Source organism: Aotus nancymaae, unplaced genomic scaffold, assembly GCF_030222135.1.
Source record: "Aotus nancymaae isolate 86718 unplaced genomic scaffold, 86718_ANA_hifiasm-v0.15.2.pri h1tg000041l, whole genome shotgun sequence".
NCBI classification, from domain to species: domain Eukaryota; kingdom Metazoa; phylum Chordata; class Mammalia; order Primates; family Aotidae; genus Aotus; species Aotus nancymaae.
The window spans coordinates 40985486-41003060 of record NW_026988455.1 but is presented as its reverse complement, the minus strand read 5'-3'; the positions used below and the strand labels follow the sequence as shown (position 1 = coordinate 41003060).

At 44.7% G+C, this 17575-nt stretch overlaps 1 protein-coding gene across 3 annotated transcripts in view; it reads left to right on the top strand.

The window, feature by feature from the left end:
• Positions 1–17575, top strand: part of CUNH9orf85 (chromosome unknown C9orf85 homolog) — a 150633-nt gene that overhangs the window by 84740 nt on the left and 48318 nt on the right. The window contains exon 3 of one of the 3 annotated variants that reach the window (XR_010337048.1): positions 7040–7181. The exons of the other annotated variants lie outside the window; for them this stretch is intronic. The gene's annotated coding sequence lies outside the window, so the exon portion shown is untranslated. The remainder of the gene's footprint in view (positions 1–7039; positions 7182–17575) is intronic. 3 annotated transcript variants of the gene reach the window in all.

Sequence of the window (17575 nt, the reverse complement as noted above, 5' to 3'; positions counted from 1 at the left end):
TCTATGCTGAACTATTTGCTGTTCTTGGAACTTTCTAACTCTGTCTTCCTTCGTGCAGTTCCTTCCAATGTGAGATGCCATTACATGTCCATCTCTATCCTCTCAAAATCCCACCCATTTTTTAAGATTCACTTATAGTGGCTGCTTAATAAACACGTGGGAGTGAACTGTACAGAGCGTGCACTTGATTGAGCAGAGTCATCAACTGGCAAGTTCATTAGGTCACACTGTTCCTAGGGCAAAGTGCACACGTGATAAAAAGTGGCACAAATAATAACAATGACATTAATCTATAATATCAATCAGTTGTATTGGTTGAGATCTTATGCCAAACCTCGCGCTAAGCTTTTTATATGTTGCATTTTATTTAATTCTTAAATCAGTTTATGGAGAAGGTATTGTTATTTATAAAAATTTAGAATGAGGAAATGGAGCCAGAGAGGGGTTAAATAATTTGCCCAAGATTATATAGATAAAAATGTCAAAGACTAGTTTTCACTATGGTGCCTAGACTGGTCTTGAACTCTTAGGATCAAGTAATCCTTCCTCCTCAGCCTCCCAAATAGCTGGGACTATAGTCATGCCACCATAACCAGCTAAAGCCAATATTAAAGTGTACGTCTGGGCCGGGTGTGGTGGTGCATGCTTGTAATCTCAGCACTTTGGGAGGCCAAGGCAGGTGGATCACGAGGTCAAGAGATCGAGACCAGCCTGGCCAACATGGTGAAAACCCGTCTTTACTAAAACTACAAAAATTAGCTGGGCGTGGTGGCAGGCACACGCCTATAGTCCTAGCTACCCAGGAGGCTGAGGCAGGAAAATCTCTTGAACCCAGGAGGTGGAGGTTGCAGTGAGCCAAGATTGTACCACTGCACTCCAGCCTGGTGACAGAGCAAGACTTGGTCTCAAAAAAAAAAAAAAAAGTAGATCTGGTAGACGCCAAAGTCAATGCTCTTGAAACTAAATAGATTGTTGATAAAGTATATAGATGTTAGAGATCTTGACAAGACAGAATTGCAAATCTAAACAGACAAGAAACCTGAACTCATATGCCAGTCAATGAATAAATTAATATTTATTGAGCACCTGCTATGGGTCGGGCATTTTTTTTTTTTTTTTGAGACAGAGTCTTACTGTGTGCCAGACTGGAGTACAGTGGTGCGATCTCAGCTCACTGCACCCTCCGCCTCCCAGGTTCACGGGATCCTCCTGTCTCAGCCTCCTGTACTCCTGGGACTGCAGGCATGCACCACCACATCCAGCTAATTTTTGTATTTTTAGTAGGGACAGGATTTCACCATGTTGGCCAGGATGGTCTCAATCTCTTGACCTCGTGATCTGCCCACCTTGGCCTCCCAAAGTGTTGGGATTACAGGCGTGGTCAGGCATTGTTCTAGGAACAGGATGATTTAGCAGATGAATAAGCAAGGTCCCTGCTCTCAGGGAATTTACTTTCCAGTGAGAAAATCTGTTTAGAAGATAACATTTGATCCAAGCCCTGGGTGATGTGGAGGAGCAGTCATATAAAGATTTGGGAAGAGCCTGTCCCAGGTGAAAGGAAGGAAGTGCAAAGGTCCCTAAACTAAAAAGACCAAGAGAGGAGCCAATAAGCAGAAACCACTGAGTGGAATTTACCCTGGATCAAGCTGTGCTTTCTGGACACAGGTTCCATAAAAGAAGGAACCAAACACAGGTGTGAGTGGCCCAAAACAGGTGAGTCAATTACGGTAACTAGGAAATAGGATTGAGTGGAAAGCAGAGTCTCTTTCCCCTTTCATCTGTGCCACTATTTGCAGTATCTGAAAATGAATCAAGTTTGTAGATGACTTTGGGGGGGGAAAGCAACCATCATCATTAAATACCATCATCAACACCATTCCCCAAAAAGTCAATAAAATGAGTAACATAGTCTAGGAAGGACTTGCTTCTCAAAGGGTTCTGCATACCAGACATCTCCCTATATAGTTGCCTTTTCAGAATAGTTTTGTAAGAACCAAGCCACAGTCTCACTAATGGCACTGCTTACAGTAGCAGGATCCAATACCCAGGGGCTTTATGGACATACTAAGAATCAGGAGTGAGGTCCAGGTGAAAGTGAATCTGTTGATAAAAACATGCCAGGGAATATTTTGTTTCCAATTGGGTGGTCTAAGAAAATGGGGAAAGGGAAAGGGGCGAACCCTACACAGAGGCAGTAGAAGTTGTCTGTAGAAAATTTAACAACAATAATAAAGCTGATTAAAAGTCAAATGATAAAAAGCAGTCAAACAAACCCTTTCCTGCAGCGGGTAGAGGGAAGACCCTTCCCATAGCTGATCCTCCTGGTAGGTTGCTGTTAACAATTTCAAATCCAATTTGCAATACCTTTTTGTTCCTTCTATGATTCCATACTTGATGTCTTCCACGTGGTCTCCCCTGGGTCTGGTATCTCTCTCCAGTAATTGCTGTCTCTTTATGGGTGTTATGAGAAGCTCTCTTCCTTGTTTTGGGGTTCACAGCTCTTCTCTTCCAGAGAGAACTTTTCCATACCCAGCCATTCACCTGCTTTTGTTCAAACCAGAGAGACTCCATCTTGAATAGGGGCTGGGTAAAATAAGGCTGAGACTGACTGGGCTGAATTCCCAGGAGGTCAAACATTCTTAGTCCAGAATGGTAGTAAGTCAGCAGGACTGGTGTCACAAGGTACAGGTCACAAAAACCCTGCTGATAAAACAGGGTACAGTAAAGAAGCTGGTCAAAACCCATCAAAACCAAGATGGCAACGAAAGTGACTTCTGGTCATCCTCACTGCTCATTATACACTAATTATAATGTATTAACATGCTGAAAGACACTCCCACCAGTGTAATCTAAGTGCATGATAGAGTTGGAGTGTGCATGTGGGTGTGTCCTAGAGAAATAGATTTCTTAGTGGATCTGTATATGCAGCAGGAATTCAGCTTGCTTTGGGGGCTAAGGGATAATAGTGACTGTTATCTAGCCACTATTGCAATAGCTCAAGCTCATGGAGAGCTTGCTGTGTGCCAGGAATTGTTCTAAATGTTTTACAAACCAACCAACCGATCAACTAACCAACCAAACCAGTAAACAAACAAAACCATCTTTATCTTTTGACTTATTTTTTGAGACGGAATCTCACTCTGTCACCAGGCTGGAGTCCAGTGGCAGGATCTGGGCTCACTGCAACCTCTGCCTGCCAGGTTTAAGTGATTCTCCTGCCTCAGCCTCCCAAGTAGCTGGGACTGCGGGCGTGCACCACCATGCCTAGCTAACTTTTGTGTTTTTAGTAGAGATGGAGTTTTACCATGTTGGTCAGGATGGTCTTGATCTCCTGACCTCGTGATCTGCCCACCTTGGCCTCCCAAAGTGCTGGGATTACTGGCGTGAGCCACCGTGTCCGGCCAAACAAAACCGTCTTTAAGAGTGCATTACAGGCAGAGGAAAGAACAAAGTTCTTGAGATAGAAATAACCTTGGTGTGTCTGATGAATAGAAAGAGGTCAATGTACTTACAGCTGGAAGGTATTGTCATTATTCCAGCTTTACAGATAAGGAAACTGAGGCTTAGAGAGGTTAATAATTTGCCAAAGAATTTACAGGAACTCTAGACCACACACTTTCAACCACATAATATGTTGCTATTTACTGAGAGGATCACGTACAGGAGGGCTATACAAATTATTTATGACCCAGCCCTAAAATGTGCCCATCATTAGCCTACTCGTATGGTAGCTAATAGAATTTATACTCTCCACAGAGTACAAATAATTTCCCTAAGGCTGTTCAGTAAGCTGGGAACCCAATCTAGATGTGCCAAACAGCCAATTCATGCTCTTTGCTTTATATTCTGCCACCTCTTAGGACCTTCAGAAAGATACTGTCTCTTACACTGGACAAAATAGTAGGCCTTTACCAACCTGAAGTGAAATGCCCAAACCTGAGGTCAACAGCATCTTAGGTGTTCTTGTTATTAATCCACTAAAAGGCTTGGACTTAAAAAAAAGCAGCTCTGGAGTTTTGCCAAGAGGAGAGTTATAGCATTAAAGGGGCAGAATCCTTCCAGAGGGTCATGGCCAAAGTTGTGGTTTCAAAAGCCTAAAGCTGCAGTTTTCTCCACAAGGAGGAGACGGGTCTAGTGGCAACCACTGGAGAACTGGGAAGGGCTATGAATTTACCTCAGGGGAACCCGTTCCTGCACCCATCGTGTCAAACCTGTTAGCCAGCTAGTCTTGCGTTTTTCATATTTTCCCAATGATTAGACCTATTTAACACTTCTTGCCTTTCATAACTATCTCAAGGCAGGCATATTGTGACTGTGGTTTCTGACCAAGAGAATTTCATGATCATGTCTGTATACAAATGCTTCATCTCTTTCTTCTTTGACTACTATCATATTTCTTATTAGTTTAAATAGTTCTTACGTGATTGTTTTCCTTTCCTTTTTCCTTTTTTTTCTGACAAAATCTTGCTCTTGTCGCCCAGGCTGGAGGGCAGTGGTGTGATTTTGGTTCACTGCCCCCTCTGCCTCCCTGCCTCAGCCTCCGGAATAGCTGGGATTACAGGCACTCACCACCAAGCCCGGTCAATTTTTGTATTTTTAGGAGAGATTGGGTTTCACGATGTTGGCCAGGCTGGTCTCAAACACCTGACCTCAACTGATCCACTTACCTCTGCCTCCCAAAGTTCTGGGATTATAGGTGTGAGCCACTACGCCTGGGCCTTATGATTGTTTTCTAATAGTCAAATCCTTCCAAATATATTATTAGTTGTAATTGTGTGTTGAAGGGAGTGTTTATAGTGACTACTGCATGCTCATGTTGGCTTTTTACTGTAACATTTAACGATCATGAAATTCATATAGAAACAGCATTCTGAAATCTCAAGTTCAGTGCCAAGATAGATAATTGACATTTTAGACAAAAAGGTTAAAGTATAAAAGATCTATTGAAATCTTAGTTAAATTGTTATCTATTCTTGTGAATCATTCACTTAAAAGTTTCTACTGCCTGTTCTTCTGGGGCTTTTCAGTCTTATGAAAAGAACTGAAAAGAAACTTTAAGAAGGTCCATTTTATTGAATCCATGCAGTCGACAGGTCATGTGGCCATGAGTAAATCTTAGATAGCCGAACTTAAAGCCTTCATGAATATTATTTATAAGCATATGGTTATGTAGGTCTTTTGGGTTAAAGAAAGGACTTGTGTCCAAGGGGCTGAAGCCTCCTGAGTTTTTGCTATTTCTGTAGATTATTAATTAATATTGAAAGATGACTCTGCCAAGTGTAGCCTGCAAGTGAGGGGAGTTAATGGCCCTTAGGGACAGTCCTCAACCCAATGCCCCGGCTGCCCATCCCCTAGATGGACAATTCTAAGAGGCATTTTGTATCCTTTTTAGGAGGTGCCAGAGGAATCAAGTTAGGAAGTAGGAGCGATCTTGCTGATGCACTCTTTTTTTCTGGAGACAGAGTCTCCCTCTGTCACCCAGGCTGGAATGCAGTGGTGTAATCTCAGCTTACTGAAACTTCTGCCTTTCAGGTTCAAGTAATTCTTGTGCCTCAGCCTCCCCAGTAGCTGGGATTACAGATGTGCACCACCAAGCCCAGCTAATTTTTGTATTTTTAGTAGAGAGGGGGTTTCACCATATTGGTCAGGCTAGTCTCAAACTCTTGACCTCAAGTAATCTGTCTGTCTCGGCCTCCCAAGGTGTTGGGATTATAGGCCTGAGTGAGTCACCGTGCCTGGCCTAACACATTCTTTTTTTTTCTTTTTTTTTTTTCGAGATGGGCCCTTGCTCTGTAGCCCAGGCTGGAGTGCGGTGGCGCGACCTCAGCTTGCTGCAACCTCCACCTCCCAGGTTCAAGCGATTCTCCTGCCTCAACTTCTCGAGTAGCTGGGAGTACAGGCACGAGCCACCATGCCTGACTAATTTTTGTATTTTTAGTAGAGACGGGGTTTCACCATGTTGGCCAGGCTGGTTTCCAACTCCTGACCTCGAGTGATCCCCCCAGCCTCCCAAAGTGCTGGGATTACAGGCGTGCGTCACCACGCCCAGACAGGTCAGCCAACTGTTAACTTAAGGGAATCTATAAAAGCCAGACAGCTTCCCTGGAAGCATATAAAGAGAAACTTGTCTCTTGCAGCTGTAGGACAGCCTGGGCTAAAGATGAGGCCTAGGAATTAATAATAAGGTGGCAGGGCTGCAAGAACAGGTCAATGTGTAGCTTCCACTTGTCTTCTGTGTTAGGGTGCCAGTTTAAAAAACCCGCATGAATGTGTCTGAGAAACTTGAACTCCTTGCTTATTCCTTTGACCCCTCTTGGCTGGCAGAACCAACAGTTCTTACTAAAGGAGAATAGCCTCCTTTTGCCTGAAGACCAAGAAAGACCTCATCTGAAGTGGCTGTCAAAAGGTGATGGTTAAAGGCCGGTGTTGGGGCTCAGGCTTGTAATTGCAGCACTTTGGGAGGCTGAGACAGGAGGATTGCTTGAGCTCAGAAGTTTGAGACCAGCCTGGGTACCATAGCAAGTCCTCATCTATACTTTAAAAAAAAAAGAAAGAAAGAAAAATTGGCTGGCCATGGTGGTGCGTGGTTCTAGTACCAGCTACTTGGGGAGCTGAGGTGGGAGGATCACTTGCCAGGAAGTTGAGGCTGCAGTGGGCCATGATGGCGCCTCTGTGCTCCAGTCTGGGCAACAGAGTGAGACCTTGTCTCAAAATAAATAAATAAACAAAATGAAAGATGATGGTCGTTCTTGAGATCTGACACTCCCATGCCCACCCTCCTGCTCATTCCTTCCAGACCAATAACTAGGGTCAGGTCTCAGCATAACATAAAAAGGAAGGTTTAATATCTGCTACAGTAGAAATAGGTATTCACCAAAATAACTGCAGAATTTGGCATGCAGAATATGTACTGTCTGGAACCAGGGGAGCATGTGCAGGAATGGTTTTGAGAGTACTGGCTTGGGGAGGGTGGAAGAGCAAAATATAAGGCTGATTAGGGGAGAGTGAAATAACACCAGAATGCTCTTTCCTGATTCAGGATTAAATGTTCTAGCAAGGAAACATGAAGCTGGTCCAATGTGCTGCTGGGATGGCTCCTTGAAGCTGGAACACGATGATGACCTTTCAGCAAAGGAGGTGGAGATGTACAGAGGAGGAGGGTAGTCGGCTCAGAGAAGAGGGTGAGATAGAACGGATTTATTGCATAAGACTATTTATTACCGACTGGGTTTTCCAGGAGGGTCCAGAGGTACTCTTTTTATCAAAGAGATCAAAAATGTGCTAGTGAGGGGCACCAGAATCATTGAAAGCTCAGGGGTGTCTGCCGTCTGTAGGTTGGGGCTGATAATCTTAGGTGGTATCGGAAAACTGATCTCTCTGATGTCAATGGGAACAGTAAGACTTCAGAATGACAGAGACCAGCGGCAGCGCTTAAGCATCAGGTGGATGGAGACGTAATTATCATAATTAACAGAAAGAGTGGAATGTCAAATAGATCACCTTGACCTTCAAGAGAGTAATGATGCTTCATAGAGCATGTTCTTTTTTTTTTTTTTTTGAGGCGGAGTTTCGCTCTTGATACCCAGGCTGGAGTGCAATGGCGCGATCTCGGCTCACCGCAACCTCCGCCTCCTGGGTTCAGGCAATTCTCCTGCCTCAGCCTCCTGAGTAGCTGGGATTACAGGCACGCGCCACCGTGCCCAGCTAATTTTTTGTATTAGTAGAGACGGGGTTTCACCATGTTGACCAGGATGGTCTCGATCTCTTGACCTCGTGATCCACCCGCCTCGGCCTCCCAAAGTGCTGGGATTACAGGCTTGAGCCACCGCGCCCGGCCTGAGCATGTTCTTAGAGGCGAGGCAGATGGGCAGCCACCTAGGGTGATGCTTGAGTTACAGTCACAAAAAAAAAGAAGTGATGAGAGAAGGACTGATGTTAGTTACCACTATAAATCCTCTCTATCCCCGTTTTCATATTTAAGTAATTCTCAGACCCAGAGTCCACTTAGAAGCCAGCATGGGTCTTTGGAGGGAGGATTCTACAGCTCTCCAGCAAGTATATACAATACATGGTCCCCTGATTCTCCCCCCAATAGAACTACATGCTGGGGAAGTTTCTATATGAGCCCTGTCCAGGGCTATTGGATACAGGATTTCAGCTGCAAAGTTTAAAAGAGGATCATCATATCCCTGTTCACTTGCATGACCCCTGTAAAAACCAGATGGGCTATAGCAGTAAAGGTGGACGACAATAGATTTACACAAATGGCCCCAATTATAGCTGCTGCTCTGTATCTTTACTGTTACAGGTCTGGCACTTGATACTTGGTTATTGGTCTGAAGAACACTTTTCCCTCACATTCTGTCAGTAAAATTGATCAAAAGAGTTCACATTATTGTGGGAAGTATAGTAATGAACCTTTGCTGAATTGTGTCAAGGTTGTATTAAACACCCTGATTTCTGAAATAAAATAGTCTCCATGATCCTTGATCATCTTGACATTTTGCAGCATATCATGATGGTCTGTTACCTCATTGATACTCTGTTAATTGGATCTGGGGAACAGAAAGTAGCAAAGACTATGGATGCTCTAGTTAGATATATGGGGTCCAAGATAAAACGAAAAAGATCCAGGGGGCTGACATCTTGGTGAAGTTCGTAGGGGTCCAATTGTTAGAGATATGCTGGACATCCCCTTTAAGGAGAGAAAAAAATCATAGCATCGTGTCCCCTCCATCACAAAAAGGAATAGTGATTGTTAAGCATCTTTGGATTTCGGATGCAGCCAACTTTTGAGTGGAGACCAGTGCAAGAAAGGACTTTATAACAGGCTAGAGTTGTGCTGCAGTCTGCCCTGAGTCTAGTGCTAAATGACCCAGCAGGTCCAGTGGTGCTAGAGGTACCCAAGGTGGAAAGGATGCTGCCCAGTCTCTGACAAGCTCCAGTAGGAGAGGCACAGAACCGTATCTCACAGTCTTTCTGGATACAATCATGCCTGCTGAAGCAGAGAACCACGCACTATAGGAAAAGAAGCTTGATGAGGGCTATCGCGCCATTGTAGAGACTGAGTATCTGACTGTAGGACGCCAAGTGATGATGAGAATGGAGATGCTCACCATGGATAGGGCATCGTTGTAACCACTGATGCATAAGGGACTTTTGTAATTTGTTGTATGATGAAAAATGGTTCATAAGGATCAGGCCCAAGCAGGTCCAGAGGGCACATCACTTTTGTGGCACTAATTCTTCTTCTTCAGTTCACACACATGGCCTCAAACAGCTTCTGGATGATCCAGTGGTGATCCAAGATCTCAGCGATCTTGCATCTGGTTCATAGATGGTGTGGCTTGGTACATGAAGGGAAGAAGAAAATGGACAGTTGCCACGTTATAGTCTCATTCGACATTGACCTTAAGGACAGAGTGTGGGGGAAATCCTGTCAGTGGACAGACCTGCAACTGGTACACTTGGTTGTTCACTGTATAGAAGAAGTGGCCAGAGATACAGACATGCATAGACTTCTGGCTAGGAGCGGATGGTGTGTTTTGTTGACCAGGGGTGTGAAACTAGCAATGTTAGAAGATTGGAGACATGTGGATTGCTATAGTCTAAATGTTTGTGTCTCCTCAAAATTCACATGTTAAAACCTAACCTCCAAGGTCACGGTACAAAAGGTGGGGTCTTTAGGAAGTGATTAGGTCATGGAGGGGATTCATGCCTTCATAAAAGAGATCCTAGACAACTAGCTAGCCCTTTCTGTCATGTGAGGACACGGTAAGAGGCCAACATCTGTGAACCAGAGAGCAAGCCCTCATGAGAAACGAGTTCCTGGGGTAGGTGTTTTCCAGAAGGTAGTTTGTTTGTTTGTTTGTTTGAGATGGAGTCTCACTCTGTTGCTCAGTCTGAAGTACAATGGCGCAATCTCAGCTCACTGCAACCTCTGCCTCCTGGGTTCAAGCAATCCTCCCACCTCAGCTTCCCAAGTAGCCGGGATTACAAGCATATATCACCACACCTGACTACTTTTTATTTTTATTTTTAGTGGACATGGGGTTTCACCATGTTGGCCAGGCTGGTCTCCAACTCCTGACCTCAAGTGAGCCTCCCACTTTGGTCTCCCAAAGTGCTGGGATTACAGGCATGAGCCAATGCGTCTGGCATTTTATTTAATTTTCAGAACAACTACATGAGTAAATATTACAGTCACAACAATGTTGATCAGAGAAGTTAGGCAACTTGCCAAGCTAGTCAGCCGGGTGGCTAGGATAGAATTTCTGTCTTCAACAGTGCAAACGCAATTCCCACTTGTTTCTTGAACTTAAGAGCTATGTAACCTTCTGGGTCAGGTGAATTTACTAGGCCTCAAGAATCATCTTCCCTCATCTTCACTCCGTATTTTTTATCCTAAATTTTACACTTTGTCCCCCTCGGTCAGACTGCAAACCTCCTTCACAGACCCTGTTATTGATTGGCTAGGACTACAGGCCGCTCACCACCATGCCCAGCTAATTTTTTTTTTTTTTTGGTGGAGATGGAATCTCGCTATGTTGCCCAGGCTGGTCTCGAATTCCTGGGCTCAAGCGACCCTCCCGCCTCAGACTCCCAAAGCTCACGGATTGCAGGACTTAAAGAAACAGTAAGTAGAACATCTTGGCTTGATAGGTCCAGGAAAACAGCCAGGGCAACTATCAGGTTGGACTCTAGAGTGCAATTACCACTATTGGCCACCAGATGGCAGAGGCACTCAGGGGATCGCCGCGAGAAGGCAAAGGATGTGCTGAAGACCGGGCTATAGGGGAGGCCTCAGGCCGGAGATCCAAAGGTTAGCCGCGTTCTCTGCAGGGAGAGCCAGTTGTTCAGGTAGATATAATTCAGACAGCTAGAATATAGGATGCGCTGGTGAGATTCAAACAGGCTTAATTGGGTTCTACCAGAGGGAAAAATAGAGAGAGTGTGAGCTGGAGATTGGATCATTGCAACAAAGTTTCAAAGGCTCCAGATCAAAACACAACATATATAAGCTGGGGAACAGGCTGGATGCGCTCTGCAGGCAGGGTAAGAACAGGTGATTGGCATTTGAAGGCGAGGATTAGCTGTGATTGAAATTCAGGGTCGGCTGAGCGTACAGAAGGGAGTTAATCTTGGCTATGCCTCGGACCATCTGACCCATAGATGACCCTGTAGTGGACTGTATTTTACAGAAATGGCCCTAAACACATTTTGGGTCCTACATTTTCCAGGAAGCTTAGTCCTTCCCTGACAAGAGGTGGACTCTAGGTACTCTCCCCATGAACCTGGGCAGGATGTCCTGACTGCCTCAAATAACAGAGTACAGCAGAAGTGACATATATGGTTTTCAAGACTCAGTCATCAAGATGTCGCAGTTTCGGCATGGCTTTCTCTCTCTCAGGACCCTCACTTTAAAACCCCGAGCTACCATGTGAGGAGCTGGGCTACCTGGAAGCTGCCATGTTAGAAACCGTGTGGAAGGATCACATGTGTTAGGGCTCCCCAAAATGGAGACCTCAGAAGCAGAAGTTTTTATCTGACCCTCTCCTGCCCTCCTATCTCTCAGTGACATTCTCCCTCTTCGCCAACATGGGTTACAGCAGCGGTCCCTAACCTTTGTGGCACCAGGGACCGGGACCAGTTTCGTGGAAGACAGTTTTCCCACCGAGTGAGGAGTGGATGGTTTCAGGATGAAGCTGTTCCATCTCAGACCACCAGCCATTATGTAGGTTCTACAGCCTAGATGCCTCACACGTGCAGTTCACAATACCTGTGAGAATCTAATGCCACTGCTGATCTGACAGGAGGCCGAGCTCACCCACACTCACCTCCTGCTGTGCAGCCCAGTTCCTAACAGGCCACGGACCAGCACCGGTCAGCAGCCCTGGGGCTGGGACCCCTGTGTTATGTGAAACCAGAACTCCTATTCCCTAAAGCTACTCATAAAACCTAAAAATATGACTCCAATTCCCCCCTCTGCCTTTCTGCATAAAAACTGGCCGTAAGGAAGTTATTTGGCTTATCTTGTTTGACTTTTGGTTATCAGATCGACCCCCATTTCAGAGACGATCCTCCCCACATCCAGAAGGAAAGAATACTGCACAGAGAAGCCAAGAAGAATCTAGACAGGCCTTACTCAGTCCATTAGCATTAGATCATTCCAATATTATCCAATCATACCTCTACACAGTCCATACTTTATTGGACCTAAGCAATAAAATGGACAATGTCCCCTGTATTTTTGAATCTTCATTCTGAAGGCTCCCACTATAATAATCCTATACATAAAATAGTGTGTATCGGATTACAAAGAAATATAAAAATATTTTTGAAAGATATAATACATGGCTTCTTTTCTTCTTTTCTTTTCTTTTTTTTTTGAGACAGAGTCTCACTCTGTTGCCCAGGCTGGAGTGCAGTGGCCCAATCTCAGGTCACTGCAACCTCTGCCTCCTGGGTTCAAGCAATTCTTCTGCCTCGGCCTCCTGAGTAGCTGGGACTACAGGTGCATACCACCACACCCGGCTAACTTTTGTATTTTTAGTAGAGATAGGGTTTCACCATGTTGGCCAGGCTGGTCTTGAACTCCAGACCTCGTGATCTGCCCGCCTTGGCCTCCCGAAGTGCTGGGATTACAGGCGTGAGCCACCGCACCCAGCCCATGTGCTTTTAAAATAATGTATTAAATCAGATAAAGTGTTTCCTGTAATAAATAGTGTACCTTTCATGTGTTGGTGAGCATAGATGATATTTGGAGGTATCTGAACAACTGTGATAAAACAAACTTTTGCTGTTTTTTTGGTAACAAAGTCACAGGTACTTCTAATATTTTAATATCTTGCTGCTTTTATTCATTATTGAAGGAAAAGCTAAATTTCATTTAGAGATGAGTGAAAATAAAGGAATAGTATTTTTTTACCCCATCCAAGTTCATGAATAATTTCTCCTACTTCCCCAACTCCGACCGCTGAGAACCATGGGAAGCAGGTGCTTGCAAGGATCTCAGGGAATATTAACCAAGCCTGTCTTTTGCAGATGACAGAGGGGAGGGAGTGACATTTAGTTCTTGCCCAAAGTCACATGGCTTTTTGGTGGCAAGGCATTTTCCTAAGTGTTCCTCTTCTCCCTTCCATTCTCCTTCATTCTCCTTCCTGTACATCTGTCTGCTTCTCTTTCTCCATGGCTTTTTCTGCTTCTGTGACCCTTCCTACTCATGAAATGAAATGGAGATCTTTAAAACCAAAGCCCCATGTCCACTCACTGCTTTCTCATTCTTACTCACAATTCCAGAGTTTTTTTTAATTGGGCCTCATTGTTCTCATTTACATCCTGTGATATTTCACATGAGCCTTCTACTTAGATCATACATTCCTGTGTATTCCTGCATCTCACCACAAGAACATGCTGCACTCTTTCTTCCCCCCATGTATCTACATTAGCATCTCTTCCACGTGCAGTCTGAGAATGACTTGAAGCAGAATCACCTGGCCCCCTGCCCAGCCTCATGACTACATGGGGGTGGTGTTGAGAACTTACATTTTCTCAAGCTGCACTGGCTGGTCTAATGGCTCTGAATGTTCGTGCAACACAGATCTGAGCCCCACCCCTCCTGAAGGGTCACACTGGTTCCACCGACCCAGTATAGCCTCTTCTCACTACGAGAGCCTCACCTCCTATGGAGATACCCACTTTCAGTATTGCTGCTTCTCGTATCCTGTCCTGTTTGCTTGATTAGAACATTAAGGCTGAGAGAAAGAAGAGGATGAGGTGATTAACAGTCATCGCACTGGATACTCCTCAAGGCTCAGTGAAGTAGATGCTATTGACCCCATTTGACAAGTAAGAAAATGAAAATTTAAAAAGTTGGGTAATTTGTTCAGGGTCACACAGTTAATAAATCGTGAAATTAAACTCCTAGCCTTGGTCTTTTTTTTTTTTTTTTTCTGCAAAGCCTCTGTTCTCATGACACAGACCTTATATAGTGTAGCCTCAGGGATGAGACATAGCATCTTTGCGTTTGCTGTACCTCAAAATATGTTCCCTGTTTTTTTTTTTTTGCAAGCATCTGGAATTGATCCTTCACAGATTTCCTTCTCATTTTCTACCCACTCCCTTAAATATATGTCCTTCTAAAGTTCGGCTGTGATCTCTTCTCTTTTCTCATTCTTCTTACTAACCTCATTTTTTGCACCTATATGCCAAGTGCCTGAATCTGTCTCAAGCCAGGATTTCCCTGTTGAGCTTGAAACCCATATGCCTAAATGCCTAGTGTCAGTTCCATGGGGGCTAAAATCCAGCCAACTGGACTTTGATCCTTGGCCTCACTTCCAAGCACCTTTTCTTACCAAGCACTTCAGCTGCTGCTGCAGATTCTGTGGGAAGGCTCTTTCAACGTCTCCAGCCTGTTCTTAGTGGACCTCCCCAGTGCAAAGGCCAGAACAGTCCTTTTCTATTCTACCCCTTAGTTTCTCAGGGTCCCACGGCTCAGTCCTAATCCCTCTTTCCTTCTACAGTCATTCCTTAGGTTGTATCATTCAGTTTACAGGCATTTTAAAGCATAGATTTGCGGATGGATCTCAAATGTCTCTCTTTCCAGCCAGATTTCTCCCCTGGGCTTCAAACCTGCATACGCTATCACAGGTTAGCCATCTTCATATGGGTGTCTAATCAGTGTTGCACACTCAGTACATCCAAATAGAACACTGAGGTCCCTGCTGCCTGTTGTGCTCGCCTTACATGTGGTGCTTGACTGACCCTCCCACCCCTTTCAGGTTTCTATTCAGAGACGCCTTGCTCTGCCCACCTGTCTCAGACACCCACCCATACCTTAACCACTTAATTTTATTTCCATAACATTTGCTTTCTGGCGGGGTGCCATTGCTCACGCCTGCAATCCCAGCACTTTGGGAGGCTGAGGTGGGCGGATGACGAGGTCAAGAGATTGAGACCATTCTGGCCAACATGGTGAAACCCCGTCTCTACTAAAAATACAAAAATTAGCCAGGCGTGTTAACGCACGCCTGTAGTCCTAGCTACTCTGGAGGCTGAGGCAGGAGAATCACTTGAACCTGGGAGGCAGAGGTTGCAGTAAGCCAAGATTGCGCCACTGCACTCCAGCCTGGGTGACAGAGCAAGACTCCATCTCAAAAAAAAAAATTACTTTCTGTAATTAGGTGATTTATAGTTTCTTGTCTCATTCTTCTACTGATCTCTGAGAGCAAGGACATGTACACTGCTGTCTCCCTGGTACCTAGCAGGGTTCCTGTACATACGAAGTGCAAGCAGTATTTCCTCCTCTCCGATGCTCACTGCCACTGTTCTCGCACAGGCCATTATTTCTCGCCTGGCTTGCTCCAAAAGTCTAAATGCTCTCTTTGCCTCTAGTTCCAATTGTTGTCCAAGCTGAAGCCCATGTGATCCTTTGAAAACACAGAGCTGTTTGTCTGCTGCCCTTTTCAGACCTTTCATGGAGTCTTAGTTTGATTGGACCTTCTGTCTCAAGCAACAGAAACTCAGCTTGCTCAGGGATTATGAATTTTCTTTTTCAGTTCAGCATGGTCTTTCTTGGTCTCTCCATCTGGACACCAGACATGCCACGATTCTCTTGTTCCTCAAAGGCCCTGGCATACGTGGACCTCTCTATTTGAAAGCTGTATTAGTCAGGGTTCTCCAGAACGATGGGACTAATAGATGTCTGTGCATATATAGAGAGAAGGAGAGAGATTTATTCTAAGGACTTGGCTCAGGTGATTGTGGAGACTGGGAAGTCCAAAGTCTGCAGGGTAGGCAAGCAGGTTGGAGACTCAGAGGAGCATTGCAGTTTGAGTTTGAAGGCAGTCAGCTGCCAGAATTCCTTCTTCCTCAGAGGAGGTCAGTCATTTTTCTCTTAAGGCTTTCAACTGATTGAATGAGATCTCCCACCTTATGCTGGGTAATTGGCTTTACTCAAAGTCTACTCATTTAATGTTAATCTCATCTAAAAAATACCTTCACAGAGACATCTAGAATAATGTGTGACCAGATAGCTGGATATGGTGGCCTGGTCAAGTTGACACATCAGGAAACCTCCCTCCAACCTCCCAACTCTTTTGGTTAACTTCTTTCAGATATTGGCTTGGATACCTCCTTTGAGAGTCTTTTATGACCAACATGGGGGTAGGTGCCTCTCTTTTTTTTTCTTTTTTTTTTTTTTGAAACGGAGTTTTGCTCTGTCACCCAAGCTGGAGTGCAGTGGCGCAAGCTCAGCTCACTGCAACCTCTGCCTCCAGGTTCAAGGGATTCTCCTGCCTGAACTTCATGAATAGCTGGGATTACAGATGCCCGTCACCACGCCAGGCTAATTTTTGTATTTTTAGTAGAGACAGGGTTTTACCATTTGGTCAGGCTGGTCTCGAACTCCTGAACTCCTGACCTCAAGCAATCCACCTGCCTCGGTCTCCCAAAGTGCTGGGATTACAGGCATGAGCCACTGCGCCTGGCCAGTGCTTCTTTTTTGAGCTCCAGGGGCTCCCCGTATTTATTCTTGGCACAGATTTATTTTACCATATTACAAAATGCCACCTTTTGTGGTGGTGTTCCCCACACCAGAAGCTTACTTCATGAACATCTACGCTATTCTCTATTGTATCATCCTCACCTCCATAGTAACTGACATATGAAAAGTGCTCAGTAAATATTCATTGAATATTTGAATCATTGAATGACTCCCATGTGCTTCAAATTTTTTTTTATACTTTAAGTTCTGGGGCACATCTGCAGAGCACGCAGGTTTGTTACCTAGTTTTACACGTGCCATGGTCCATCATTGCCTATTTCTCTCTCTTCTCTCTCCATAATCAGAGCTGTAACTAGGGCTGGCCATGGTGTTTTTGCCCCGGGGCTCTGTAATTTACAGTATGCCAGTTTTTAAAATGATCGTGCAACTAATTCAATAGCACAAGCATGTAGTATCACTAAATTTAACAGCTGGTAAGTGAGAATAACTAGTTAAAAAGGAAGCCACCAGATGGAAAGGATTATCAGTAGCACCCATATGCCAGCTGAGACATGAATCACAAAGTCGACTTGATGGCATGTTTTATGCTTGCCTTGGCACCAAAATTGCTAGTTACAGCTCGGCCTGGACGCTCCATTGTACACAATACTTTCTGGTGGCAGATCTATTAACTTTACTCAGTGTGTGGGGGGAAAAGAAGGTGGAAAATATACTGACACCAGAAAGTTATGTGTAGGATAGAAGACAGACCTGCCTTTTTGTCTTTGTCCTGCTAACTAGAGAATTAGGATTTGAGGTTCAGCCAAAGGAGGATACAGCATGACTTACAGGTGCTGATCTGCATGGGTCAGTGAAATGTGCAAGATAATATGTGTCCGTAGCAGGCAGAGCCACCTCCAGTGCCTCCACTTCTGGGATTTGTAGCCCCATGGAGCAGCCACTGGCAGAGAGAGAGGGAATGACTTTAAACAGTCGGTACTGGGATGGCCCCACAACTCCTCAGAGATGGGGATGTTTTTCTATGTTACCAACATCATACATCAGCCAGTAGTTTTAGCCCTAAAGATACTA